General features: G+C 48.0%; 1 pseudogene across 1 annotated transcript in view; it reads right to left on the reverse strand.

Annotated features, from left to right (window-relative positions):
• Window positions 1-2,463: 2,463 nt before the first annotated feature.
• The window catches only part of LOC147096242 (zinc-binding protein A33-like), a 38,102-nt pseudogene continuing 12,938 nt past the window's right edge, over window positions 2,464-27,627 (reverse strand). The window contains exon 5 of the transcript XR_015074874.1: window positions 2,464-7,218. The product of XR_015074874.1 is annotated as a zinc-binding protein A33-like (transcript). The remainder of the gene's footprint in view (window positions 7,219-27,627) is intronic.

The raw sequence follows: 27,627 nt of genomic DNA on the forward strand, positions 1-27,627 counted from the left end.
CAGGCAGCGAGGTCACCGGCTTCCTGCAGTTCTGACCAAGGCTCATCGACCTGAAACTCGGTTTCTCTCCCTACAGATGCTGCCTGAAATGCTGAGAATTTCCAGCATTTCCTGGTTTTTTTTCAGATTTCCAGCATCCGTAGTATTTTGCTTTTGTGTTTGAGTTTTCCCCAGTGCCTTGGCCAATATTTATCCCTCAATTAGCGTAATAAAAAACAGATTATCTGGTCATTATTACATTGCTGTCCGTAGGAGCTTGCTGATCGCAAATTGGCTGCCGCATTTCCCACATTACAACAGTGACTACACTCCAAAAAGTACTTCATTGGCTGAAAAGGATTCCAGGTGGTCGTGAAAGGCGCTGTAGAAATGCAAGTCTTTTGGACCAGGGAGCAGTGAGGCGAGGAGCGCGGTATAAAAACCGGCACGAGCAGCGAGGCCCGACCAGTTCGGACCAGGGAGCAGTGAGGTGAGGAGCGCGATATAAAAACCAGCGCGAGCAGCGAGGCCCGGCCAGTTCGGACCAGGGAGCAGCGAGGCGAGGAGCACGGTATAAAAACCAGCATGAGCAGCGAGGCCCAACCAGTTCGGACCAGGGAGCAGCGAGGCGAGGAGCGCGGTATAAAAACTGGTGCGAGCAGCGAGGCCCGACCAGTTCGAATCAGGGAGCAGCGAGGCGAGGAGCGCGGTATAAAAACCAGCGCGAGCAGTGAGGCCTGGCCAGTTTGGACCAGGGAGCAGCGAGGCGAGGAGCGCGGTAGAATAACCAGCGCGAGCAGCGAGGCCCGACCAGTTCAGACCAGGGAGCAGCGAGGCGAGGAGCGCGGTATAAAAACCAGCGCGAGCAGCGAGGCCTGACCAGTTCAGACCAGGGAGCAGCGAGGCAAGGAGCGCGGTATAATAACCAGCGCGAGCAGTGAGGCCTGACAAGTTCGGACCAGGGAGCAGTGAGGCGAGGAGTGCAGTATAAAAACCAGCGTGAGCAGCGAGGCCCGACCAGTTCGGACCAGGGAGCAGCGAGGCGAGGAGCACGGTATAAAAACCGGCAGGAGCAGCGAGGCCCGACCAGTTCGGACCAGGGAGCAGCGAGGCGAGGAGCGCGGTATAAAAACTGGTGCGAGCAGCGAGGCCCGACCAGTTCGGACCAGGGAGCAGCGAGGCGAGGAGCGCGGTATAAAAACTGGCATGAGCAGCGAGGCCCGACCAGTTCGGACCAGGGAGCAGCAAGGTGAGGAGCACGGTATAATAACCAGCGCGAGCAGCGAGGCCCGACCAGTTCGGACCAGGGAGCAGCGATGCGAGGAGCGCGGTATAATAACTGGCGCGAGCAGTGAGGCATGACCAGTTCGGACCAGGGAGCAGCGAGGCGAGGAGCGCGGTATAATAACCAGCGCGAGCAGCGAGGCCCGACCAGTTTGGACCAGGGAGCAGCGAGGCGAGGAGCACGGTATAAAAACCAGCGCGAGCAGCGAGGCCCGACCAGTTTGGACCAGGGAGCAGCGAGGTGAGGAGCACGGTATAAAAACCAGCGCGAGCAGCGAGGCCCGACCAGTTTGGACCAGGGAGCAGCGAGGTGAGGAGCGCGGTATAAAAACCAGCGTGAGCAGCGAGGCCCGACCAGTTCGGACCAGGGAGCAGCGAGGCGAGGAGCACGGTATAAAAACCGGCACGAGCAGCGAGGCCCGACCAGTTCGGACCAGGGAGCAGCGAGGCGAGGAGCGCGGTATAAAAACTGGTGCGAGCAGCGAGGCCCGACCAGTTCGGACCAGGGAGCAGCGAGGCGAGGAGCGCGGTATAAAAACTGGCATGAGCAGCGAGGCCCGACCAGTTCGGACCAGGGAGCAGCAAGGTGAGGAGCACGGTATAATAACCAGCGCGAGCAGCGAGGCCCGACCAGTTCGGACCAGGGAGCAGCGATGCGAGGAGCGCGGTATAATAACTGGCGCGAGCAGTGAGGCCTGACCAGTTCGGACCAGGGAGCAGCGAGGCGAGGAGCGCGGTATAATAACCAGCGCGAGCAGCGAGGCCCGACCAGTTTGGACCAGGGAGCAGCGAGGCGAGGAGCACGGTATAAAAACCAGCGCGAGCAGCGAGGCCCGACCAGTTTGGACCAGGGAGCAGCGAGGTGAGGAGCACGGTATAAAAACCAGCGCGAGCAGCGAGGCCCGACCAGTTTGGACCAGGGAGCAGCGAGGTGAGGAGCGCGGTATAATAACCGGTGCGAGCAGCGAGGCCCGACCAGTTCGGACCAGGGAACAGCGAGGCGAGGAGCACGGTATAAAAACCGGCGCGAGCAGCGAGGCCCGACCAGTTCGAACCAGGGAGCAGCGAGACGAGGAGTGCAGTATAAAAACCGGCATGAGCAGCGAGGCCCAACCAGTTCAGACCAGGGAGCAGCGAGGCGAGGAGCGCGGTATAATAACCAGTGCGAGCAGCGAGGCCCGACCAGTTCGGACCAGGGAGCAGCGAGGCTTACCAACTCAGCAGCAGGGAGAGAGGTAGAAAGTAATCAGAGTGTGACGTCACCAGGGAGCAGGTAAGTGATTGGTTGGTGAGTATTTCTCTATTTTTTAAACTTGAACTCTGTGGTTTATAGTTGCTAAGGTCTTTCTGGTGTAGCGGGGACTGTTGGTAAACCATACAAGCGCCCTAGAGTTTATCTTTAATTGATGGTAGTGAATTATTTAAATTAATTAAAGGCTAAGTCATGTCAGGACAGCCCAGCCCCGTGTTATGCTACTCTTGCTCTATGTGGGAATTCGGGGACACTGCCTGTGTCCCTGATGACCATGTGTGCCAGAAATGCATCCAGCTGCAGCTACTAGCAGACCGCATGGCAGCGCTGGAGCTGCAGATGGATGGGCTTGGGAGCATTCATGATGCTGAGAGGGTCGTGGCAAACACGTTTACTGAGTTGGTCACACCGCAGGTAAGGGCTGCACAGGCAGAAGGGAAATGGGTGACCACCAGGCAGAGCAGTCGAGGCAGGCAGGTCGCGCAGGGGACCTCTGTGGCCATCCCCCTCTCAAACAGGTATACCGATTTGGATACTGTTGAGGGGGATGACTTACCAGAGGAAGGCAGCAGCAGCCAACTTCCTGGCACCAGGGGTGCTTCTGCTGCTCAGGAAGGGAGGAAAAAGAGTGGGAGAGCAATAGTGGTAGGGGATTCTATCGTAAGGGGAACAGATAGGTGTTTCTGTGGCCATAGACGTGACTCCAGGATGGTTTGTTGCCTCCCTGGTACCAGGGTCAAGGATGTCACTGAATGGCTGCAGGGCATTCTGAAGGGGGAGGGTGAACAGTCAGAGGTCGTGGTTCATATTGGGACCAATGACATGGGTAGGAAGAGGGATGAGGTCCTGCAGCAAGAATTTAGGGAGCTAGGTAGCAGATTAAAGAGCAGGACCTCAAAGGTTGTAATCTCTGGATTACTCCCGGTGCCATGTGCTAGTGAGTATAGGAATAGGAGGATAGAGCAGATGAATGCATGGCTAAAGAGTTGGTGCAGGAGGGAGGGCTTTAGTTTTCTGGATCACTGGGCCTGCTTCTGGGGAAGGTGGGACTTGTACAAGTCGGACGGGTTGCACCTGAACCAGAACGGGACAAATATCCTTGCGGGGAGGTTTGCTAGCACTGTTCAGGGGGGTTTAAACTAAAATGGCAGGGGGTTGGGAACCTGAGCAGGGAGACAGAGGAAAGGGAAACAAGGATAAAAGCAAAAGATAGGAAGGAGAAAAACAAAAGTGGCAGTCAGAGAAATCAACGGTTTAAATCAAACGTGGCCAAAGTAAATAATAATTCTAATAGGTCTAAGAGCATTAAAAAAACAAGCCTGAAGGCTTTGTGTCTTAATGCGAGGAGCATTTGTAATAAGGTGGATGAATTGGCTGCGCAAATAGAGCCAAACGAATATGATTTGGTTGGGATTATGGAAACGTGGCTCAAGGATGGCCAAGACTGGGAACTCAACATCCAGGGGTATTCGATATTCAGGAAAGATAGGCAAAAAGGAAAGGGAGGTGGGGTAGCATTACTGGTTAAAGAAGGGATTAATACAATTGTAATGAAGGACATTAGCTCTGATGATGTGGAATCTGTATGGGTAGAATTGAGAAATACTAAGGGGAAAAAAACATTAGTGGGAGTGGTATATAGACCTCCAAACAGTAAGGCGGAGGTTGGGGATGGCATTAAAAGGGGAATTATAGACCGGTAAGCCTGACATCGGTAGTGGGGAAAATGCTAGAGTCTATTATAAAAGATGTAATAGCAGAGCACTTCGAAAGCAGTGACTAATTAATTAATATCCAAAAAAGAGCCACCAAATTTTGGAAACACATAAAAATGAGCAACCCCCACTGCTATCATTACGAAGCCCTGAAATGCCAAGAGAGGATCATAAAGAAGAGTCCCCTCAGTCAACTAGTCCTGGGACTCAGTGAAGTAACTACTAACACTACTAATAATAACCAGCCCCAGGACAGTGACACCGTAGCACAGAGAATTCGACCCAACACAATTGTCACTAAGCAAAAGGAAAAATATCTGACATATTGGACAGAAACAACAAAAACCCAAAACAAACTCGAATGCTACTTGGCCCTAAACAGACAGTACAACATGGCTGAATACCTGACCATGGTAAAAGATAGCAAATTGAGAAAAACCTTGACTATGTACAGGCTTAGTGAGCATAGCCTGGCCATCGAAAAAGGCAGACACAGACAGACCTGTCTGCCAAGAGAGGACAGGATATGCTTTCACTGCAGTCAGGGAGCGGTGGAGACAGAGATGCACTTCCTCACAGCTTGTGGAAACTATCAGGGCATAAGGGGGAATTTCTACCCAAAATTCATAAAAATATGCCCTGAATTCAAAAATTTGAATGACGACCAAAAACTCCCATACCTATTAGGGGAACAGAGAAATTGCATAACTTTAGCGGCAAAGTATGTTACAGCTTGCCATAAGCAGATGGACAACCATTAAACCTAAGAAAATATTATACACATATTATATGAGTGTATATTTATACACACAGGGATATATCTGTTTATACACTGTATGGATAGATCTGCGTTTATGTGTTCAACCATAAATGTTTTTTCAGTGCTTTGGCAACATAAGATGTACCTTGTCATGCCAATAAAGCAATTTGAATTGAATTGAATTGACAGGATCGGACAAAGTCAACATGGATTTACAAAAGGTAAATCATGCTTGACTAATCTACTGGAATGTTTTGAGGATGTAACTGGTAAAATAGATAAGGGAGAACCAGTGGATGTGGTGTACTTGGACTTTCAGAAGGCTTTCGATAAGGTCCCACAAAAGAGATTAGCATGCAAAATTAAGGCACATGGGATTGGGGGCAAGGTATTGACTTGGATAGAGAACTGGTTGGCGGACAGAAAGCAAAGAGTTGGAATAAACGGGTCGTTTTCCGAGTGGCAGGCAGTGATTAGTGGGGTACTGCAGGGATTGGTCCTGGGACCCCAGCTGTTCACAATATATATTAATGATCTGGACGAGGGAATTGGATGCAATATCTCCAAATTTGCAGACGACACAAAGCTGGGTGGGAGGGTAAGCTGTGAGGAGGATGTCGTGAAACTCCAGTACGATTTGGACAGGTTGGGTGATTGGGCAGAAACATGGCAAATGCACTATAATGTGGATAAATGTGAGGTTATCCACTTTGGTGGCAAAAACAGGAAGGCAGATTATTATTTGAATGGCAATAGATTGGGAGAAGGGGAAGTGCAAAGAGACCTGGGTGTTCTTGTGCACCAGTCGCTGAAGGTAAGCATGCAGGTGCAGCAGGCGGTTAAGAAGGCAAATGGTATGTTGGCCTTCGTAGCAAGAGGGTTCGAGTACAGGAACAAGGATGTCTTGCTGCAGTTGTACAGGGCCTGGGTGAGACCGCACCTTGAGTACTGTGTGCAGTTTTGGTCGCCTTACCTGAGGAAGGAAGTTCTTGCCATGGAAGGAGTGCAGCGAAGATTCACCAGGCTGATACCTGGGATGGCAGGAATGACGTATGAGGAGAGATTGTGTCGATTGGGCTTATACTCACTGGAGTTTAGAAGATTGAGAGGGGATCTCATCGAAACCTATAAAATTCTGTCAGGCCTGGACAGACTAGATGCAGGAAGGATGTTTCTGATGTTCGGTGTGTCCAGAACCAGGGGTCATAGTCTAATGATAAGGGGTAAGCCATTTAGGACTGAAATGAGGAGGAATTTCTTCACCCAGAGAGTGGTGAACCTGTGGAATTCTCTGCCACAGAGGGCGGTGGAGGCCAGTTCATTAAATATATTCAAGAAAGAGTTGGATATATTTCTTAAGGCTAAAGGGATTAAGGGATATGGGGAGAAGGCAGGGACAGGGTACTGAATTTGGATGATCAGCCATGATCTCATTGAATGGCGGAGCAGGCTCGAAGGGCTGAATGGCCTACTCCTGCTCCTATCTTCTATGCTTCTATGTTTCTTCTGACATTTTATATTTGTATTGGTTGTATTTAGTCTCATTGGGATTTTACAATGTATAATTTTGAAATTTCATTTTCCAACTCCTGACCCCTGAACTCTGCTTCTGACCCGAATGTTGCAGGGTCAAGCCATTGTGACGTCATGGATGATGCGGGCCGGCCCGAGGCCCCGCCCCTTTTACAGACCCGGATCGGAGCCGGAGCAGATTCTCAGACACTTGTCCGCATCCCGAGTCCAGAAGAAAGGATAAAGTTTCTCCGTAAATTTATTCCCAGCGAAGGTGTGGAGATGGGAATTGGTGTCTGCGCTGTAAAATGAAACTGTCCCGGACTCGTAACTGAGATAAACTCCCACCTTCCTGAGGATCAGACCGGCGGGGCGAGAGGATTCAGGGGAGGAGTTTACATTAAACCCATCACCAATCCGCCCGATGATCCAGAATCCAGTCTCCGGGATCTCTGCGACCGCTCCCTTCCTCTCCACAGACTCGGCGGCAACTCCCAGACTCCAGAGCCGATTCCCCGCCACCTCCACCTCCCAGTAATGTCTCCCTGATGTGAATCCCTCCGATCCCAGCACACAGAGCCAGTCTGTAAACCTCTTCCCGGTGTCAGGGAGATTCCTCCGGGTCCGGGTCCGGGTCCCGGTCACTCTCACACTCTTCAGATCCTCAGACACCTCGAGCCGTGGATTCGCTGTTTCCACATCCAGGGTCACAGAGACTGGGAGAAAAAGCAGAGAATTAGAGAGATTCACCCGGGATTAGGGAGAGACTCGCCGGGGATCGGGGGGGAGCGACTGGCCGGGGATCCGGGGGAGAGACTGGCCGGGGATCGGGGGGAGAGACTGGCCGGGGATCGGTGGGAGAGACTGGCCGGGGATCGGGGGGAGAGACTGGCCGGGGATCGGGGAGAGACTGGCCGGGGATCGGGGGGAGAGACTGGCCGGGGATCGGGGGGAGAGACTGGCCGGGGATCGGGGGGAGCGACTGGCCGGGGATCGGGGGAGAGACTGGCCGGGGATCGGTGGGAGAGACTGGCCAGGGATCGGGGGGGGAGAGACTGGCCGGGGATCGGGGGGGAGAGACTGGCTGGGGATCGGGGAGAGACTGGCCCGGGATCGTGGGAGAGACTGGCTGGGGATCGGGGGAGAGACTCGCCAGGGATCGGGGAGAGACTGGCCGGGGATCGGGGGAGAGACTGGCCGGGGATCGGGGAGAGAGACTGGCCGGGGATCGGGGAGAGATGCTCTCACCGAGATTCCCCTTTCTGACTGATTTTCTGTTTCTCAACTCGAAAAAAGGGCCGCCATGAGGGGAGGAAACGAGGATCTGACAACAGCAGAAAACACCGGGACTTCCAGTGTCGGAGGTCACAGATTCTGAAAATATCAAACATTACACCCGCCTCCGCACTGTGGGATTTTGTGGGGATATAAATACTAAAATGAACAAAAGCTGGAACTGGAGCCTCAATGTACAACTAAATACTGTTCCCAGTTAAATGCCCCACAAACTGGGGTTAAAATACCTGGGGGTTGAACACATTCCATACTCCTTGCCAGATTACTAACTGAGGAAAGTCACTCTGTGGGACTGGGTGTATATGGGTAGATGTGTGTGTGTGTGTTCCTCAAAGTAGAAAACTCACCTGGTCTGGATGGGATGCATCCTATGTTACTGGGGGAAGTAAGAGTGGAAATTGCGGAGGCTCTGGCCGCAATCTTCCAACGCTCCTTAGATCTGGGGGTGGTGCCAGAGGACCGGAGGATTGCAAATGTTACACCGCTCTTTTAAAAAGGGGATAGGGCTAAACCTGGCAACTACAGGCCAGTCAGCCTAACGTCGGCAGTGGGGAAAGTTGTAGAGACAATAATCTGGGACAAAATTAATCAGCCTTTGGGAAAGTATGTGCGAGTAAATGAAAGTCAGCATGGATTTTTTAAAGGCAAATCGTGTTTGACTAACGTGGTCGAGTTCTTTGCTGAAGTAATGGGGAGAGTTGATGAAGGTAGTGAGGTGGATGTGGTGCATGTAGACTTTCAAAACAAGGTACCGCATAAGAGACTTGTTAGCAAAATTAAAGCCCATGTGATTAACGGGACAGTGGCAACAAAGATACAAAATTGGCTAAAGGGCAGAAAGCAGAGAGTAAAAGTGAATGGATGTTGTTCAGACTGGAGGGAAGTATACAGTGGTGTTCCCCGGGGGTCCTTATTAGGACCACTGCTCTGTTTGATACATATTAATGACCTGGACTTGTGTAAACAGGGCATAATTTCAAAAGTTTGCAGGCGATATGAAACTCGCAAATGTCGTAAACAATGAGGAGGATAGTAACAGTCCATTATAAAAGATGTAATAGCAGAGCACCTGGAAAACAGTGACAGGATCGGACAAAGTCACCTTGGATTTACAAAAGGAAAATCGTGCTTGATTAATCCACTGGAATTTTTTGAGGATGTAACTGGTAGAATAGATAAGGGAGAACCAGTGAATGTTGTGCATTTGGACTTTCAGAAGGCTTTCGATAGGGTCCTGCATAAGAGATTAACGTGTAAAGTTAAGGCACAAGTGATTGGGGGCAAGGTACTGTCTTGGATAGAGAACTGGTTGGCAGGCAGGAAGCAAAGAGTTGGAATAAACGGGTCTTTTTCCGAGTGGCAGGCAGTGACTAGTGGGGTAACGCAGGGATTGGTCCTAGGACCCCAACTATTCACAATATATATTAGTGAACTAGACGAGGGAACTAGATGTAATATCTCCAAGTTTGCAGACGACACAACGCTGGGTGGGCGTGTGTGCTGTGAGGAGGATGCCGAGAAACTCCAGTAAGATTTGGGCAAGTTGAGTGATCGGGCAGATGCATGGCAGATGCAGTATAATGTGGATAAATGCGAGGTTATCCACTTTGGTGGCAAAAACAGGAAGGCAGATTATTATCTGAATGGCAATAGATTGGGAGAAGGGGAAGTGCAACGAGACCTGGGTGTCCTTGTGCACCAGTCGCTGAAGGTAAGCATGCAGGTGCAGCAGGCGATTAAGAAGGCAAATGGTATGTTGGCCTTCGTAGCGAGAGGGTTTGAGTACAGGAACAAGGATGTCTTGCTGCAGTTGTACAGGGCCTTGGTGAGACCACACCTTGAGCATTGTGTGCAGTTTTGGTCACCTTATCTGAGGAAGGATGTTCTTGCCACGGAGGGAGTGCAGCGAAGATTCACCAGACTGATACCTGAGATGGCAGGAATGACGTATGAGGAGAGATTGGGTCGATTGGGCTTATACTCGCTGGAGTTTAGAAGAATGAAAGGGGATCTCATTGAATCTTATAAAATTCTAACAGGACTAGACAGACTAGATGCGGGAAGGATGTTCCCGATGGTGGGGGAGTCCAGAACCAGGGGTCACAAGCCAAGGATAAGGGGTAAGCCATTTAGGACAGAGATGAGGAGGAATTTCTTCACCCAGAGAATGGTGAACCTGTGGAATTCTCTACCACAGAAGGCAGTGGAGGCCAATTCATTAAATATCATCAAGAACGAGTTAGATATATTTCTTAAGGCTAAAGGGATCAAGGGATATGGGGAGAAAGCAGGGACATGGTACTGAGTTTGGATGATCAGCCATGATCGCATTGAATGGCGGAGCAGGCTCGAGGGGCCGAATGGCCTACTCCTGCTCCTACCTTCTATGTTTCTATGTTTCTAACAGACTTCAGAAGGACATAGACAGACTGGTGAAATGGTCAAACAAATGATAGACAATATTTAATGCAGAGAAGTGTTTAGTGATACATTTTGGTAGGAAGAATGAGGAGAGGCAATATGAATTAAATGGTATAATTTTAAAGGTGTGCAGCAACAAAGAGACCCCTGGGGGTGTGTGTACACAATTGTTTGAAAGTGGCAGGACAAGTTGAGAAGACTGTTAAAATAATATGTGATCCTTGGCTTTATTAATACAGGAATAGAGTACAAAAGCAAGGAGGTTATGCTAAACCTTTATAAATCACTGGTTAGGCCTCAGCTGGAGGATTGTGTTCAATTCTGGGCACCACACTTTAGGAAGGATGTCAAGGCCTTCGACAGGGTGCAGAAGAAATTTAGTTGAATGGTACCAGGGACGAGGGACTTCAGTCATGTGAAGAGACTGGAGAAACTGGGGTTGTTCTCCTTAGAGCAGAGCAGGTTAAGAGGAAATTTGACAGACGTGTTCAAAATCATGAATGTTTTTGATCAAATAAATGAGGAGAAACTGTTTCGAATGGCAGAAGGGTTGGTAACCAAAGGACACAGATTGAAGGTGATTGGCCAAAGAACCAGAGGCGACATGAGGAAACATTTTTTACACAGCGAGTTGTTGTGACCTGGAATGCGCTGCCTGAAAGGGCGGTGGAAGCAGATTCAATAGTAACATTCCAAAGAGTATTGGATAAATAGTTCAAGGGAAAAATAAGCAAGGCTGTGGGGAAAGAGCAGGGGACTGGGATAAATAGGATAGCTCTACCAAAGATGGGCCGAATGGCCTCCTTTTGTTCTGTATCATTCTATGATCACAAAAAATAAGCATTTTATTAAGAGTGTCTAATCCTCCACCTGTGAGTAGTCGGATTTCAAATCACTGAAAATGATTTTAAAACTGAACTAAACCATTTACTAAATAACAACAGAAAAGGCTGGAGAAACTCAGCAGGCCAGGGCAGCATCAGTGGAGTGAGAAACGGAGTTAACGTTTCAGGTCGAAGACCCTTCGTCAGAACTGGAAAAAAGCAGGAAAAGGGATAGATTTTAAAGCAAGTTGGGGCTGGGAAAAGGGGGCGGGGATGAAAGAACAAACAGGAAGGTCAGAGATAGGATAGAAAACAGGAGAGATAAAGAGAGATTGAGAGATATTCAAGGAATAAAGGATGGCTCTAAATGAAGTGTGAATGGCGCTGGTAGAATGAAGGACAGCTGCCATGTGGGAGGGAAGGAAAAAGCCCAGACGAAAGTGTGGATTATAAAAAAAAGAGTATATAGGGGCCGAGGTTATGATCTGAAATTGTTGAACTCTATGTTGAGTCCAGAGAGCTGTAGAGTGCCTAATCGAAAGATGAGGTGCTGTTCCTCGAACTTACGCTGAGCTTCCGTGGAGCAATGCAAGAGGCTGAGGACGGTGAGGTCAGAGTGGGAATGGAGCGGTGAATTAAAATGACAGGCGACTGGAAGGTCGGGGTCCCCCTTACGGACTGAATGGAGGTGTTCTGCAAAGCGGTCACCCAATCTGTGTTTGGTCTCCCCAATGTAGAGGAGACCACATCGTGAGCAGCGAATACAGTATACTAGATTGCAAGAAGTACAAGTAAATCGCTGTTTCACCTGGAAGGGGTGTTTGGGGCCCTGGACAGTGGGAAGATGGGAGGTATAATGGAATGTGTTGCATCTCCTACGCTTGCACGGGAAGGTGCCGGGTGAAGGGGAAGGGTTGCTATCATAAACCTTTTACTAGGTTCACTGGTATAAACTAGTCAGTTTCTTTGTAAATTAAATATCTTTTAATATTTAAAAACTGTTAAAACGTGCCTACCATTGTCTGTGCCCCTAAAAAACCGGGTTCAATTTGAAGAGCTTCCTCAAACAGGTACAATCAACGGAAACTCGCCAGGCTCGTTATCCCGATCTGGCGGTGGGGCCAGTTTTATGGGTGGGTTCGATAAATGGAACAACACCCAAAAGCTCAGAGGGACTTGGACTTTGAGCTTCGAGCAGCGTAAGGAGATGAGAGCTACATGCTTACAACTGTTCCTGATAAGTCCTCCGGTGAGTATCTGTCTGTACCAGTGTAAGAATCCTGAGAAATCCCCATTTCAGATTCCCACTAGCTAACATGGACGAAATGAAATAAACATTATTTTAGGTTGGTATTATGTAACTGTTAGTCAATGCTCGCCGATTCTTGAATAATCATGTTTATAAACCAGTGTAATATGCCTTGGGTAGACCCGGTTAGATTGTAAAATGGAAGAAAGAGGCCTTGGGCCTGCTTGACCAAATATTAAAGGTGCAGACTTTAACAAGCCTTGTTAGCAAAGCGACAGACAGTCTGAGAAAAGCTGAGAGAATTAATGGAATTCCAGAGACTGAGATACGAGGCAGGGACTGTAAGATTGTTATGAATTACATGTTAGTTGTTTTTTATGAATTCTTGTTTTAATATCTTATAACCAATAATATCTTATAATCGTCAGTAAGAGATCCATAATCGTGTGTAAGGAATAAATGTAGAAGTTTGAAATCATCAACTGTATTCAATGATAACCTGAATGATGTGTAACATGTAACCCTTTTTCTTATGCTTAAAAGTCTGTGAGGAAGCTGTAACCAGACAGCCTGGGGTGAGAAAGACATTGCCATGGTCGAAAAGCCTGCAGTTAGCCTGGGAACCAAGGTCAGATGCAGTTACCATTGTGCTGAAATGTTAGAACATCCGCAGTGAATTATAAAAACAAAGGCCAACAGCAGGGGCCGTATCTCAACCTGTGGAGACATATTCCTTTAGTATTGCCATAAATACCCCAGATAAAACCGCATGGACCACCCAGCATTGACATCGGTACCGGCTACGGACATGACAATGGCACACCCAGCCCAGTCGACCCTGCAAAGTCCTCCTCACGAACATCTGGGGACTTGTGCCAATATTGGGAGAGCTGTTCCACAGACAAGTCAAGCAACAGCCTGACATACTCATACTCACAGAATCATACCTTTCAGTCACTGTCCCAAACTCCTCCATCGCCACCCCTGGGCATTTCCTGTCCCACCGGCAGGACAGACCCACCAGGAGTGGAGGCATTGTGGTATACTGTCGTGAAGGATTGGTCCTGGGAGTCCTCAATATTGACACTGGACCCCATGAAGTCTCATGGCTTTAGGTAAAGCATGGTCAAGGAAATCTCCTGATTAACACCTACCGCCCTCCCTCAGCTGATGAATCAGTACTCCTCCATGTTGAACACCACTTGGGGGAAGCACTGAGAGTAGCAAGGGCACAGAATGTACTCTGGGTGGAGGACTTCAATGTCCATCACCAAGAGTGCCTCAGTATCTCCTCTACTGACCGAGCTGGCTAAGTCCTGAAGGATGCAGCTGCCAGTCAGGGCCTGTGACATGTGGTGAGAGAACCAACATGAGGGAAAAACCTACTTGACCTTGTTCTCACCAAACTACCTGTCTCAGATGCATCTGTCCATGACAGCATTGGCAGCAGTGACCACTGCACAGTCATCGTGGAGTCGAAATCCCATCTTCACACAGATAACACCATCCATCGTGTTGTGTGGCACTACCACCGTGCTAAATGGGATAGATTCAGAACAGATCAAGCAGCTCAAAACTGGGCATCCATGAGGTGTTGTGAGCCATCAGCAGCAGCAGAATTGTATTCCACCACAATCAGTAACCTCATGGCCCGACATATCCCTCAGTCTACCATTACCATCAAGCCAGGGGACCAACCCTTGTTCAATGAGGAGTGTAGAAGAGCATGCCAGGAGCAGCAGTAGGTGTACCGAAAAATGAGGTGCCAACCTGGGGAAGCTGCAACATGGGACTACATGCATGTTAAAAAGCAGAAGCAGCATGCTATAGGGAGGGCTAAGCGATCCCACAATCAGCGGATCAGATCAAAGCTCTGCAGTTCTGCCACATCTAGTCATGAATGGTCGTGGACCATTAAACAACTAACGGGAGAAGGAGGCTCCGTGAATATCCCTATCTTGTTGGTGAACCTGTGGAATTCTCTCCCACAGAAGGCAGTTGAGGCCAATTCATTAAATATATTCAAGAAGGAGTTAGATATATTTCTTAAGGCTAAAGGGATCAAGGGATATGGGCAGAAAGCAAGGACAGGGTACTGAATTTGGATGATCAGCCATGATCTCATTAAATGGCAGAACAGGCTCGAGGGGCCACATGGCCTACTCCTGCTCCTATCTTCTATGTTTTTATGTTTCTATCTTCAAGAATGGTGGAGCCCAGTACGTGAGTCCAAAAGACAAGGCTGAAGCGTTTGTAACAATCTTCAGCCAGAAGTGCCTAGTGGATGATCCATATCGGCCTTTTCCTGAGGTCCCCACCATCTCAGAAGCCCGTCTTCAGCCAATTCACTCCATGTGGTAGCAAGAAACGGCTGTGTGCACTGCAATTAGCGATGGGCCATGAATACTGGCCTTGCAAGCGACGCCCACACCCCATAAAAATGAATTAAAAAAAATACAGGGAAGGTTATGGGCCCTGTCAACATCCCATCCGTTGTGCTGAAGACTTGTGCTCCAGAACTAACCGTGCTTCTAGGCAAGCTGTTCCAGTACACCTACAACACTGGCATCTATCGGACAATGCAGAAAACTGCCGCGGTATGTTTTGTCCAGAAAAAGCAGTACAAATCCAACCCGGCCAATTAACTCAATCTCCAATAACTTAAAGTTACCACCCATGTCTCACCTGCTGACTCCCCAAAGCCTTTCCAGCATCGACAAGGCACAAGTCGGGTGTGTGATGGAATACTCTCCACTTGCCTGGATGAGTGCAGCTCCAACAACACTCAAGTAGCTTGACACATTCCAGGACAAAGCAGCCCGCTTGATTGGCACCCCATCCACCACCTTAAACATTCACTCCCTCAACCACCGGTGTACCCTGGCTGCAGTGTGTACCATCTGCAAGATGCACTGCAGCAATTCACCAAGGCTTATTCGGCAGCACCTTGCAAATTCGTGACCTCTTCCACCTAGAAGGACAAGGGGAGCAGGCGCATGCGAACACCACCACCTCCAAGTTACCACCCATGTCACACACCATCCTGACTTGGAAGTATATTGTCGTTTCTTCATCGTCACTGGGTCAAAATCCTGGAACATCCTACCGAACATCACTGTGGGAGTACCTTCACCTCACGGACTGCAACGGTTCAAAAGGTGGCTCACCATCACCTTCTCAAGGGCAATTAGGGATGGGCAATAAATGCTGGCCTTGCCAGCGATGCTCACATCCCATAAACACATTTTAAAAAGAGTCTTCATGGTCAAAAACAGATGATGTAAGAGTGTCATCAGACCAAAAGCCTGCGTAAGTCAGGGTGATACCAACATGGCATCTTTATGATTGGATTTTGTGTTTGGGTGTCAGTCAGTCATTGGTTCAGGAGTGCTCCATAGGTTTTGAATGAGAGTAATGGTATTAGAAGGAGTTCTTAACAGCCACAAATTGGAGAAGATTCCAGGAGTAGGAGATTTCAGGAATAGAACATTTCAGGAGCAGGAGATTCCAGGAGTAGGAGATTCCAGGAGTAGAAGATTCCAGGAGTAGGAGATTCCAGGAGTAGGAGATTCCAGGAGTAGGAGATATCAGGAGTAGAACATTTCAGGAGTAGGAGATTCCAGGAGTAGGAGATTCCAGGAGTAGAAGATTCCAGGAGTAGGAGATTCCAGGAGTAGGAGATTCCAGGAGTAGGAGATTCCAGGAGTAGAAGATTCCAGGATTGGAGATTCCAGGAGTAGAAGATTCCAGGAGTAGGAGATTCCAGGAGTAGAAGATTCCAGGAGTAGAAGATTCCAGGAGTAGGAGATTCCAGGAGTAGGAGATTCCAGGAGTAGGAGATTCCAGGAGTAGGAGATTCCAGGAGTAGGAGATTCCAGGAGTAGGAGATTCCAGGAGTAGGCGACTTCAGGAGTAGAAGATTCCAGGAGTAGGTGATTCCAGGAGTAGAATATTCCAGGAGTAGGAGATTCCAGGAGTAGGAGATTCCAGGAGTAGAAGATTCCAGGAGTAGGAGATTCCAGGAGTAGGAGATTTCAGGAGTAGAGGATTTCAGGAGTAGAAGATTCCAGGAGTAGAAGATTCCAGGAGTAGGAGATTCCAGGAGTAGAAGATTCCAGGAGTAGAAGATTCCAGGAGTAGGAGATTCCAGGAGTAGAAGATTCCAGGAGTAGAAGATTCCAGGAGTAGGAGATTCCAGGAGTAGGAGATTCCAGGAGTAGGAGATTCCAGGAGTAGGAGATTTCAGGAGTAGAGGATTCCAGGAGTACGAGATTCCAGGACTAGAAGATTCCAGGAGTAGGAGATTTCAGGAGTAGAAGATTCCAGGAGTAGGAGATTTCAGGAGTAGAAGATTCCAGGAGTAGGAGATTCCAGGAGTAGAAGATTCCAGGAGTAGAAGATTCCAGGAGTAGGAGATTTCAGGAGTAGAAGATTCCAGGAGTAGAAGATTCCAGGAGTAGGAGATTCCAGGAGTAGGAGATTCCAGGAGTAGGAGATTCCTGGAGTAGAAGATTCCAGGAGTAGGAGATTCCAGGAGTAGAAGATTCCAGGAGTAGATGATTCCAGGAGTAGGAGATTCCAGGAGTAGGAGATTCCAGGAGTAGGAGATTCCAGGAGTAGAAGGTTCCAGGAGTAGAAGATTCCAGGAGTAGGAGATTCCAGGAGTAGAAGATTCCAGGAGTAGAAGATTCCAGGAGAAGGAGATTCCAGGAGTAGAAGATTCCAGGAGTAGAAGATTCCAGGAGTAGGAGATTCCTGGACTAGGAGATTCCAGGAGTAGGAGATTCCAGGAGTAGGAGATTCCAGGAGTAGAAGATTCCAGGAGTAGAAGATTTCAGGAGTAGGAGATTCCTGGAGTAACAGATTCCAGGAGTAGAAGATTTCAGGAGTAGGAGATTCCTGGAGTAGGAGATTCCAGGAGTAGAAGATTCCAGGAGTAGAAGATTCCAGGAGTAGGAGATTCCAGGAGTAGGAGAGTCCAGGAGTAGGAGATTCCAGGAGTAGGAGATTCCAGGAGTAGGAGATTCCAGGAGTAGAAGATTCCAGGAGTAGGAGATTCCTGGACTAGGAGATTCCAGGAGTAGGAGATTCCAGGAGTAGGAGATTCCAGGAGTAGAAGATTCCAGGAGTAGAAGATTTCAGGAGTAGGAGATTCCTGGAGTAGGAGATTCCAGGAGTAGAAGATTTCAGGAGTAGGAGATTCCAGGAGTAGGAGATTCCAGGAGTAGGAGATTCCAGGAGTAGAAGATTCCAGAAGTAGGAGATTCCAGGAGTAGGAGATTCCAGGAGTAGGAGCTTCCAGGAGTAGGAGATTCCAGGAGCAGGAGATTCCAGGAGTAGGAGATTCCAGGAGTAGAAGATTTCAGGAGTAGGAGATTCCAGGAGTAGAAGATTCCAGGAGTAGGAGATTCCAGGAGTTGAAGATTCCAGGAGTAGGAGATTCCAGGAGCAGGAGATTCCAGGAGTAGGAGATTCCAGGTGTAGGAGATTTCAGGAGTAGAGGATTTCAGGAGCAGAAGATTCCAGGAGCAGGAGATTCCAGGAGTAGGAGATTCCAGGAGTAGGAGATTCCAGGAGTAGGAGATTCCAGGAGTAGGAGATTCCAGGAGTAGAAGATTTCAGGAGTAGGAGATTCCAGGAGTAGGAGATTCCAGGAGTAGGAGATTCCAGGAGTAGGAGATTCCAGGAGTAGAAGATTCCAGGAGTAGGAGATTCCAGGAGTAGAAAATTCCAGGAGTAGAAGATTCCAGGAGTAGGAGATTTCAGGAGTAGAAGATTCCAGGAGTAGGAGATTCCAGGAGCAGGAGATTCCAGGAGTAGAAGATTCCAGGAGTAGAAGATTCCAGGAGCAGGAGATTTCAGGAGTAGAGGATTTCAGGAGCAGAAGATTTCAGGAGTAGGAGATTCCAGGAGTAGGAGATTCCAGGAGTAGGAGATTCCAGGAGTAGGAGATTCCAGGAGTAGAAGATTCCAGGAGTAGGAGATTCCAGGAGTAGAAGATTTCAGGAGTAGGAGATTCCAGGAGTAGGAGATTCCAGGAGTAGGAGATTCCAGGAGTAGGAGATTCCAGGAGTAGAAGATTCCAGGAGTAGGAGATTCCAGGAGTAGAAAATTCCAGGAGTAGAAGATTCCAGGAGTAGGAGATTTCAGGAGTAGGAGATTCCAGGAGTAGGAGATTCCAGGAGCAGCAGATTCCAGGAGTAGAAGATTCCAGGAGTAGAAGATTCCAGGAGCAGGAGATTCCAGGTGTAGGAGATTCCAGGAGTCGAAGATTCCAGGAGTAGCAGATTCCAGGAGTAGAAGATTCCAGGAGTAGGAGATTCCAGGAGTAGGAGATTTCAGGAGTAGAGGATTTCAGGAGTAGAAGATTCCAGGAGTAGGAGATACAAGTAGCAGGAGATTTCAGGAGTAGGAGATTCCAGGAGTAGAAGATTCCAGGAGTAGGAGATTCCAGAAGTAGGAGATTCCAGGAGTAGGAGATTCCAGGAGTAGGAGATTCCAGGAGTAGAAGATTCCAGGAGTAGGAGATTCCAGGAGTAGAAGATTCCAGGAGTTGAAGATTGCAGGTGTAGGAGATTCCAGGAGTAGAAGATTCCAGGAGTAGGAGATTCCAGGAGTAGGAGATTCCAGGAGTAGTAGATTCCAGGAGTAGGAGATTCCAGGAGTAGAAGATTCCACGAGTAGGAGATTCCAGGAGTAGAAGATTCCACGAGTACGAGATTTCAGGAGTAGAAGATTCCTGGAGTAGGATATTCCAGGAGTAGGAGATTCCAGGAGTAGAAGATTCCAGGAGTAGGAGATTCCTGGAGTAGGAGATTCCAGGAGTAGGAGATTGCAGGAGTAGAAGATTCCAGGAGTGGAAGATTCCAGGAGTAGAAGATTCCAGGAGTAGAAGATTCCAGGAGTAGGAGATTCCAGGAGTAGGAGATTCCAGGAGTAGGAGATTCCAGGAGTAGAAGATTCCAGGAGTAGGAGATTCCAGGAGTTGAAGATTCCAGGAGTTGAAGATTCCAGGTGTAGGAGATTCCAGGAGTAGGAGATTCCAGGAGTAGAAGATTCCAGGAGTAGGAGATTCCAGGAGTAGAAGATTCCAGGAGTAGGAGATTCCAGGAGTAGAAGATTCCAGGAGGACGAGATTTCAGGAGTAGAAGATTCCTGGAGTAGGAGATTCCAGGAGTAGGAGATTCCAGGAGTAGAAGATTCCAGGAGTAGGAGATTCCTGGAGTAGGAGATTCCAGGAGTAGGAGATTCCAGGAGTAGAAGATTCCAGGAGTGGAAGATTCCAGGAGTAGAAGATTCCAGGAGTAGAAGGTTCCAGAAGTAGGAGATTGCAGGAGTAGAAGATTGCAGGAGTGGAAGATTCCAGGAGTAGAAGATTCCAGGAGTAGATGATTCCAGGAGTAGGAGATTCCTGGACTAGGAGATTCCAGGAGTAGGAGATTCCAGGAGTAGGAGATTCCAGGAGTAGGAGATTCCAGGAGTAGGAGATTCCAGGAGTAGAAGATTTCAGGAGTAGGAGATTCCTGGAGTAGGAGATTCCAGGAGTAGAAGACTTCAGGAGTAGGAGATTCCAGGAGTAGGAGATTCCAGGAGTAGGAGATTCCAGGAGTAGAAGATTCCAGAAGTAGGAGATTCCAGGAGTAGGAGATTCCAGGAGTAGGAGCTTCCAGGAGTAGGAGATTCCAGGAGCAGGAGATTCCAGGAGCAGGAGATTCCAGGAGTAGAAGAATTCAGGAGTAGGAGATTCCAGGAGTAGAAGATTCCAGGAGTAGGAGATTCCAGGAGTAGAAGATTCCAGGAGTAGGAGATTCCAGGAGCAGGAGATTCCAGGAGTAGGAGATTCCAGGAGTAGGAGATTTCAGGAGTAGAGGATTTCAGGAGTAGAAGATTCCAGGAGTAGGAGATTTCAGGAGTAGGAGATTCCAGGAGTAGGAGATTCCAGGAGTAGAAGATTCCAGGAGTAGGAGATTCCAGGAGTAGAAGATTTCAGGAGTAGGAGATTCCAGGAGTAGCAGATTCCAGGAGTAGGAGATTCCAGGAGTAGGAGATTCCAGGAGTAGAACATTCCAGGAGTAGAAAATTCCAGGAGTAGAAGATTCCAGGAGTAGGAGATTTCAGGAGTAGAAGATTCCAGGAGTAGGAGATTCCAGGAGTAAGAGATTCCAGGAGTAGAAGATTCCAGGAGCAGGAGATTCCAGGAGTAGGAGATTCCAGGAGTAGAAGATTCCAGGAGTAGCAGATTCCAGGAGTAGAAGATTCCAGGAGTAGAAGATTTCAGGAGTAGGAGATTTCAGGAGTAGAGGATTTCAGGAGTAGAAGATTCCAGGAGTAGGAGATACCAGGAGCAGGAGATTTCAGGAGTAGGAGATTCCAGGAGTAGAACATTCCAGGAGTAGGAGATTCCAGGCGTAGGAGATTCCAGGAGTAGGAGATTCCAGGAGTAGGAGATTCCAGGAGTAGAAGATTCCAGGAGTAGGAGATTCCAGGAGTAGAAGATTCCAGGAGTTGAAGATTCCAGGTGTAGGAGATTCCAGGAGTAGGAGATTCCAGGAGTAGAAGATTCCAGGAGTAGGAGATTCCAGGAGTAGTAGATTCCAGGAGTAGTAGATTCCAGGAGTAGGAGATTCCAGGAGTAGAAGATTCCAGGAGTAGGAGATTCCAGGAGTAGAAGATTCCAGGAGTAGGAGATTCCTGGAGTAGGAGATTCCAGAAGTAGGAGATTGCAGGAGTAGAAGATTGCAGGAGTGGAAGATTCCAGGAGTAGAAGATTCCAGGAGTAGATGATTCCAGGAGTAGGAGATTCCAGGAGTAGGAGATTCCAGGAGTAGGAGATTCCAGGAGTAGAAGATTCCAGGAGTAGGAGATTCCAGGAGTAGAAGATTCCAGGAGTAGGAGATTCCAGGAGTAGAAGATTCCAGGAGTTGAAGATTCCAGGTGTAGGAGATTCTAGGAGTAGGAGATTCCAGGAGTAGAAGATTCCAGGAGTAGGAGATTCCAGGAGTAGAAGATTCCAGGAGTAGGAGATTCCTGGAGTAGGAGATTCCAGGAGTAGAAACTTCAGGAGTAGGAGATTCCAGGAGTAGGAGATTCCAGGAGTAGGAGATTCCAGGAGTAGAAGATTCCAGGAGTAGGAGATTCCTGGAGTAGGAGATTCCAGAAGTAGGAGATTGCAGGAGTAGAAGATTGCAGGAGTGGAAGATTCCAGGAGTAGAAGATTCCAGGAGTAGATGATTCCAGGAGTAGGAGATTCCAGGAGTAGGAGATTCCAGGAGTAGGAGATTCCAGGAGTAGAAGATTCCAGGAGTAGGAGATTCCAGGAGTAGAAGATTCCAGGAGTAGGAGATTCCAGGAGTAGAAGATTCCAGGAGTTGAAGATTCCAGGTGTAGGAGATTCTAGGAGTAGGAGATTCCAGGAGTAGAAGATTCCAGGAGTAGAAGGTTCCAGGAGTAGGAGATTCCAGGAGTAGGAGATTCCAGGAATAAAAGATTCCAGGAGTAGGAGATTCCAGGAGTAGAAGATTCCAGGCGTAGGAGATTCCTGGAGTAGGAGATTCCAGGAGTAGAAGATTCCAGGAGTAGGAGATTCCAGGAGTAGAAGATTCCAGGAGTATGAGATTTCAGGAGTAGAAGATTCCTGGAGTAGGAGATTCCAGGAGTAGGAGATTCCAGGAGTAGAAGATTCCAGGAGTAGGAGATTCCTGGAGTAGGAGATTCCAGGAGTAGGAGATTCCAGGAGTAGAAGATTCCAGGAGTGGAAGATTCCAGGAGTAGAAGATTCCAGGAGTAGAAGGTTCCAGGAGTAGGAGATTCCAGGAGTAGGAGATTCCAGGAATAAAAGATTCCAGGAGTAGGAGATTCCAGGAGTAGAAGATTCCAGGCGTAGGAGATTCCTGGAGTAGGAGATTCCAGGAGTAGAAGATTCCAGGAGTAGGAGATTCCAGGAGTAGAAGATTCCAGGAGTACGAGATTTCAGGAGTAGAAGATTCCTGGAGTAGGAGATTCCAGGAGTAGGAGATTCCAGGAGTAGAAGATTCCAGGAGTAGGAGATTCCTGGAGTAGGAGATTCCTGGAGTAGGAGATTCCAGGAGTAGAAGATTCCAGGAGTGGAAGATTCCAGGAGTAGAAGATTCCAGGAGTAGAAGGTTCCAGGAGTAGGAGATTCCAGGAGTAGGAGATTCCAGGAATAAAAGATTCCAGGAGTAGGAGATTCCAGGAGTAGAAGATTTCAGAGACACAGTGGGAGAATTCAGGAAGAAACAAGGAGACCCCGGGAGACGAGAAGAGATGAGAGACAAGAGACACAGGGTGCAGCTTACTCACAGTTGCGGCTTGTACCCATAGTGTGAGTGGTAATATAAGTCTCAATTATACTGTGTAACTGCTGATTGAATACACTAGTGAATGAAGTCTTGCTTGTGCTGAATAAAGTTAAATCACTGTCCCCAATACGGGTCAACCTTGAATCATTTGGAACCAGTGTTCCTCTGAACATAACATAAGAACATAAGATATAGGAGCAGGAGGAGGTCATTTGGCCCCTCGAGCCTGCTCCACCATTCAGTAAGATCATGGCTGATCTGATCTTGGCCTCAACTCCCTTCCCTGCCCGCTCCCCTTAACCCTTGATTCCCTTCTCGTTCAAAAATCTGTCAATCTCCACCTTAAATATATTCAATGACCCAGCATCCACTGCTCTCTGGGGAAGAGAATTCCAAAGATTCACGACCCTCAGAGAGAAGAAATTCTTTCTCATCTCAGTTTTAAATCGAGGACTCCTTATTCTGAAATTATGCCCCCTAGTTCTAGATTCCCCCACAAGGGGAAACATCCTTTCTGCATCTACCCTGTCAAGCCCCTTCAGCGTCTTATATGTTTCAGTAAGATCCCCTCTCATTCTTCTAAACCCCAATGAGTATCGGCCCAACCTGCTCAACCTTTCCTCATAAGACAATCCTTTCAACTCAGGAATCAACCTCGTGAACCTTCTCTGAACTGCCTCCAATGCAAGTATATCCTTCGTTAAATAAGGAGACCAAAACTGTATGCAGTACTCCAGGTGTGGTCTCACCAATGCCCTGTACAGTTGTAACAGGACTTCCCTACTTTTATACTCCATTCCCTTTGCAATAAAGGCCAACATTCCATTTGCCTTTCTAATTTCTTGCTGTATCTGCATGCTAACTTTTTGTGATTCATGTACAAGGTCCCCCAGATCCCTCTGTACCTCAGCATTTTGTAATCTCTCCCCATTTAAATAATAATGTGCTTTTTTATTTTTCCTACCAAAGTGGATAACCTCGCATTTTCCCACATTATACTCCATCTGCCAGATTTTTGCCCACTCACTTAGCCTATCTATATTCCTTTGGAGATTCTTTGCGTCCTCCATACAATTTGCTTTCCCACCTACCTTTGTATCATCAGCAAATTTGGCTACATTACACTCGGTCCCCTCATCCAAGTCATTAATATAGATTGTAAATAGTTGAGGCCCCAGCACTGATCCCTGCGGCACCACACTAGTTACAGTTTGCCAACCTGAAAATGACCCATTTATCCCGACTGTTTTCTGTTAGTTAGCCAATCCTCTATCCATGTTAATATATAACTCCCAACCCTGTGAGCTCTTATGTTATGTAGTAACCTTTTATACGGCACCTTATAGACTGCCTTCTGGAAATCCAAATACACAGCATGTACTAGTTCACCTTTATCAACCCTGCTCATTACATCCTCAAAGAACTCCAGAAAATTTGTCAAACATGATTTCCCTTTCATAAAACCATGCTGACTCTGCTTGACTATATTATGATTTTCTAAATGTCCTGTTACCACTTCCTTAATGATGGACTTCAGCATTTTCCCAATGACAGATGTCAGGCTAACTGGTTGATAGTTGCCTGCTTTCTGTCTCCCTCCTTTCTTAAATAGGAGTGTTACATTTGTGGTTTTCCAGTCCGCTGGGACCTCTCCAGAATCCAGGGAATTTTGGTAGATTACAAAAAATGCATCCACTATCTCTGCAGCCACCTCTTTTAAGACTTTGGGATGCAGGCCATTGGGTCCAGGGGACTTGTCCACCTTTAGTCCCATTAGTTTGCCTAGTACTTTCTCTCTAGAGATAGTGATTGTTTTAAGTCCCCCGCCCACCCAAATAGCCCCTTGATTATCCATTATTGGGATGCTTTTAGTGTATTCTACCATGAAGACCGATACAAAATATTTGTTCAAAGTCGCTGCTATTTCCCTGTTTCCCATTATTAATTACCCAGACTCATCCTCTAGGGGACCAATGTTTACTTTAGCTCCTCTCTTCCCTTTATATACCTGTAGACGCTCTTACTGTCTGTTTTTATATTTCTTGCTAACTTACTCTCAGAAGCTATCTTCTCTCTCTTTGTCATCTTTTTAGTCGTCCTTTGCTCATTTTTGTACATTTCCCTATCCTTTGGCCTTCCACTATTCTTCGCAACATTGTATGTTTTTGTTTTCAATTTGATACCATCCTTTACTTCCTTAGTTCACCACGGATGGTTCATCCTTCTCTTAGAGTCTTTCTTTCTCACTGGAATATATCTTTGCTGAGAGTTATGAAATATCTCCTTAAATGTTTGCCACTGCTTTTCTACAGTCTTACCCTGTCATATATTTTCCCAGTCCACTTTAACCAAGTCTGCTTTCATACCTTTGTAATTACCTTTATTTAAGTTCAGGACACAAGTTTGAGACCTAGATTTCTCACCCTAAAACTGAATTTGAAACTCTAAAATGCTATCATCACTTCCCAAGAGGATCCTTCACTACGAGATCATTAATTAAGCTAGCCTCGTTACACATTACCAGATATAAAATAGTCTTCTCCCTGGTTAGTTCCACAACGTATTGTTCCAAGAAACTGTAAAGTATGTGACTATACTTAATCCAATAATGAGGAGACAGCTTGGAAGGTTCAACTTAGGTCTTTACTTCATACCAACAGGCGGGAACTGAGGGGAGATCAGTACCCACAGTACTATTTATACCCCTATGGCCAGGAGTGGTACTACGGTATCACTACGCCCTACAAAGTAGTGCTGCCCTGGCCATAGGTTTAAAGTAACATACATAATACATACACAACAGAAACCATCCCGTGTACACTCTAAGGACTCTTCCTCAAGTCTACCTTTGTCAGTTTGCTTTGTCCAATCAATATGAATGGCTGCAGGGCATTCTGAAGGGAGAGGGTGAACAGTCAGAGGTCGTGGTTCACATTGGGACTAACAACATGGGTTGGAGGAGGGATGAGGCCCTGCAGCAAGAATTTAGGGAGCTAGGTAGCAGATTAAAGAGCAGGACCTCAAAGGTTGTAATCTCTGGATTGCTCCTGGTGCCACGTGCTAGTGAGTATAGGAATAGGAGGATAGAGCAGAGGAATGTGTGGCTAAAGAGTTGGTGCAGGAGGGAGGGCTTTAGTTTCCTGGATCACTGGGCCTGCTTCTGGGGAAGGTGGGACTTGTACAAGTCGGACGGGTTGCACCTGAACCAGAACGGGACAAATATCCTTGCGGGGAGGTTTGCTAGCACTGTTGGGAGGGGTTTTAAACTAACTTGGCAGGGGGATGGGATACAGAGTGGAGCTATAATAAGGGGTGATGTACAGCCAAATATAGAGGAAAAAGCAAGTCAGCTTGGAAGGCAGAGCAAATATGTAACGGCACAAGGGAGTAGGACAAGGCTGGATGGCATTTATTTTAATGCAAGGAGTCTTGCGAATAAGGTGGATGAACTGAAGGTGTTGATGAACACATGGGAGTATGATATTGTCGCTATCATGGAGACATGGTTGAGGGAGGGGCAAGACTGGCAGCTCAATATTCCGGGGTATAGAATCTTCAGGCGAGACAGGGGGGGGTGTGGGTAAAGAGGAGGCGGTGTCGCAATATTAATTAAGGAGTCAATTACTGCTGTAAGGAGGGATGATATATTAACAGGTTCCTCTAATGAGGCCATATGGGTAGAACTTAAAAACAAAAAGGGGGCAAGCACTTTGCTGGGAGTGTACTATAGGCCCCCAAACAGTCAGGGGGAGATAGAGGAACAGATATGTAGGCAAATCTCAGAGAAATGTGCAAATAATAGGGTAATGATAGTGGGGGATTTGAACTTCCCCAATATTAACTGGGATAGTCAGAGTGTGAAAGGCTTAGAGTGTGCAGAATTCTTAAAGTGCATCCAGGAGAGCATTTTGAGCCAGCATGTAGAAAGTCCTACAAGAGAGGGGGTGGTACTGGACCTAATTCTAGGGAATGTGGCCGGGCAAGTGGTAGAAGTGTTAATAGGTGAGCACTTTGGTGACAGTGACCATAATTCGGTGAGATTTAAGGTAGTCATGGAAAAGGACAGAGATGGACCGGAAATAAAGGTTCTAAATTGGGGGAAGGCCGATTTTAATATGATAAGGCAGGATCTGGCCAAAGTGGACTGGGATCAGCTACTTGTAGGAAAATCCACATCGGAGCAATGGGAGTCTTTCAGAAAGGAAATTGAGAGAATACAATGGCAACATGTTCCCGTAAAGGTCAAGGGTGGGACCAACAAGCCCAGGGAACCTTGGATGTCAAGGGATATATGAGAATGGATTAGGAAAAAAAGGGGGGGCTTTTGGCAGATACAAACGACTAAAGACAGAGGAAGCCCTAGAGTAGTATAAAAAGTGCAGGGGGATACTTAAAAAAGAAATTAGGAGAGCGAGGAGGGGCCATGAAATAACACTGGCGAGCAAAATAAAGGAAAATCCTAAGGTGTTTTATAAGTATACCAGCTGGGGGTGCCCGGCGGTGCCGAGGCTTTTTCGAGGGCATGTTGTTGTGGGAAGAGAGAGAGAGAGTGACTGGGGGGGGGGGGGGAGAGAGAGAGAGAGCGACTGGGGTGGGGGAGAGAGAGAGAGCGACTGGGGGGGAGAGAGAGAGAGAGCAACTGGGGGGGAAGAGAGGCGCGCGACTGGGGTGAGAAGAGGGAGCGCGACTGGGGGGGAAGAGAGAGCGCAACTGGGGGGGGGGTAGAGAGAGAGCGCGACTGGGGGGGGAAGAGAGAGCGCGACTGGGGGGAAGAGAGAGAGTGACTGGGGGGAAGAGAGAGAGCGACTCGGGGGGGAGAGAGAGCGACTGGGGGGGAAGAGAGAGAGCGACTGGGGGGGAAGAGAGAGAGCGATTGGGGGGGGAAGAGAGAGAGCGACTGGGGGGGAAGAGAGAGCGTGACTGGGGGGAGAGAGAGCGACTGGGGGGGGAAGAGAGAGCGCGACTGGGGGGGAGAGAGAGCGACTGGGGGGGAGAGAGAGCGACCTGGGGGGGAGA

This window comes from Somniosus microcephalus, unplaced genomic scaffold, assembly GCF_052327205.1.
Source record: "Somniosus microcephalus isolate GS21.2 unplaced genomic scaffold, FLI_Smic_1.0 unresolved_chr1, whole genome shotgun sequence".
NCBI lineage: Eukaryota > Metazoa > Chordata > Chondrichthyes > Squaliformes > Somniosidae > Somniosus > Somniosus microcephalus.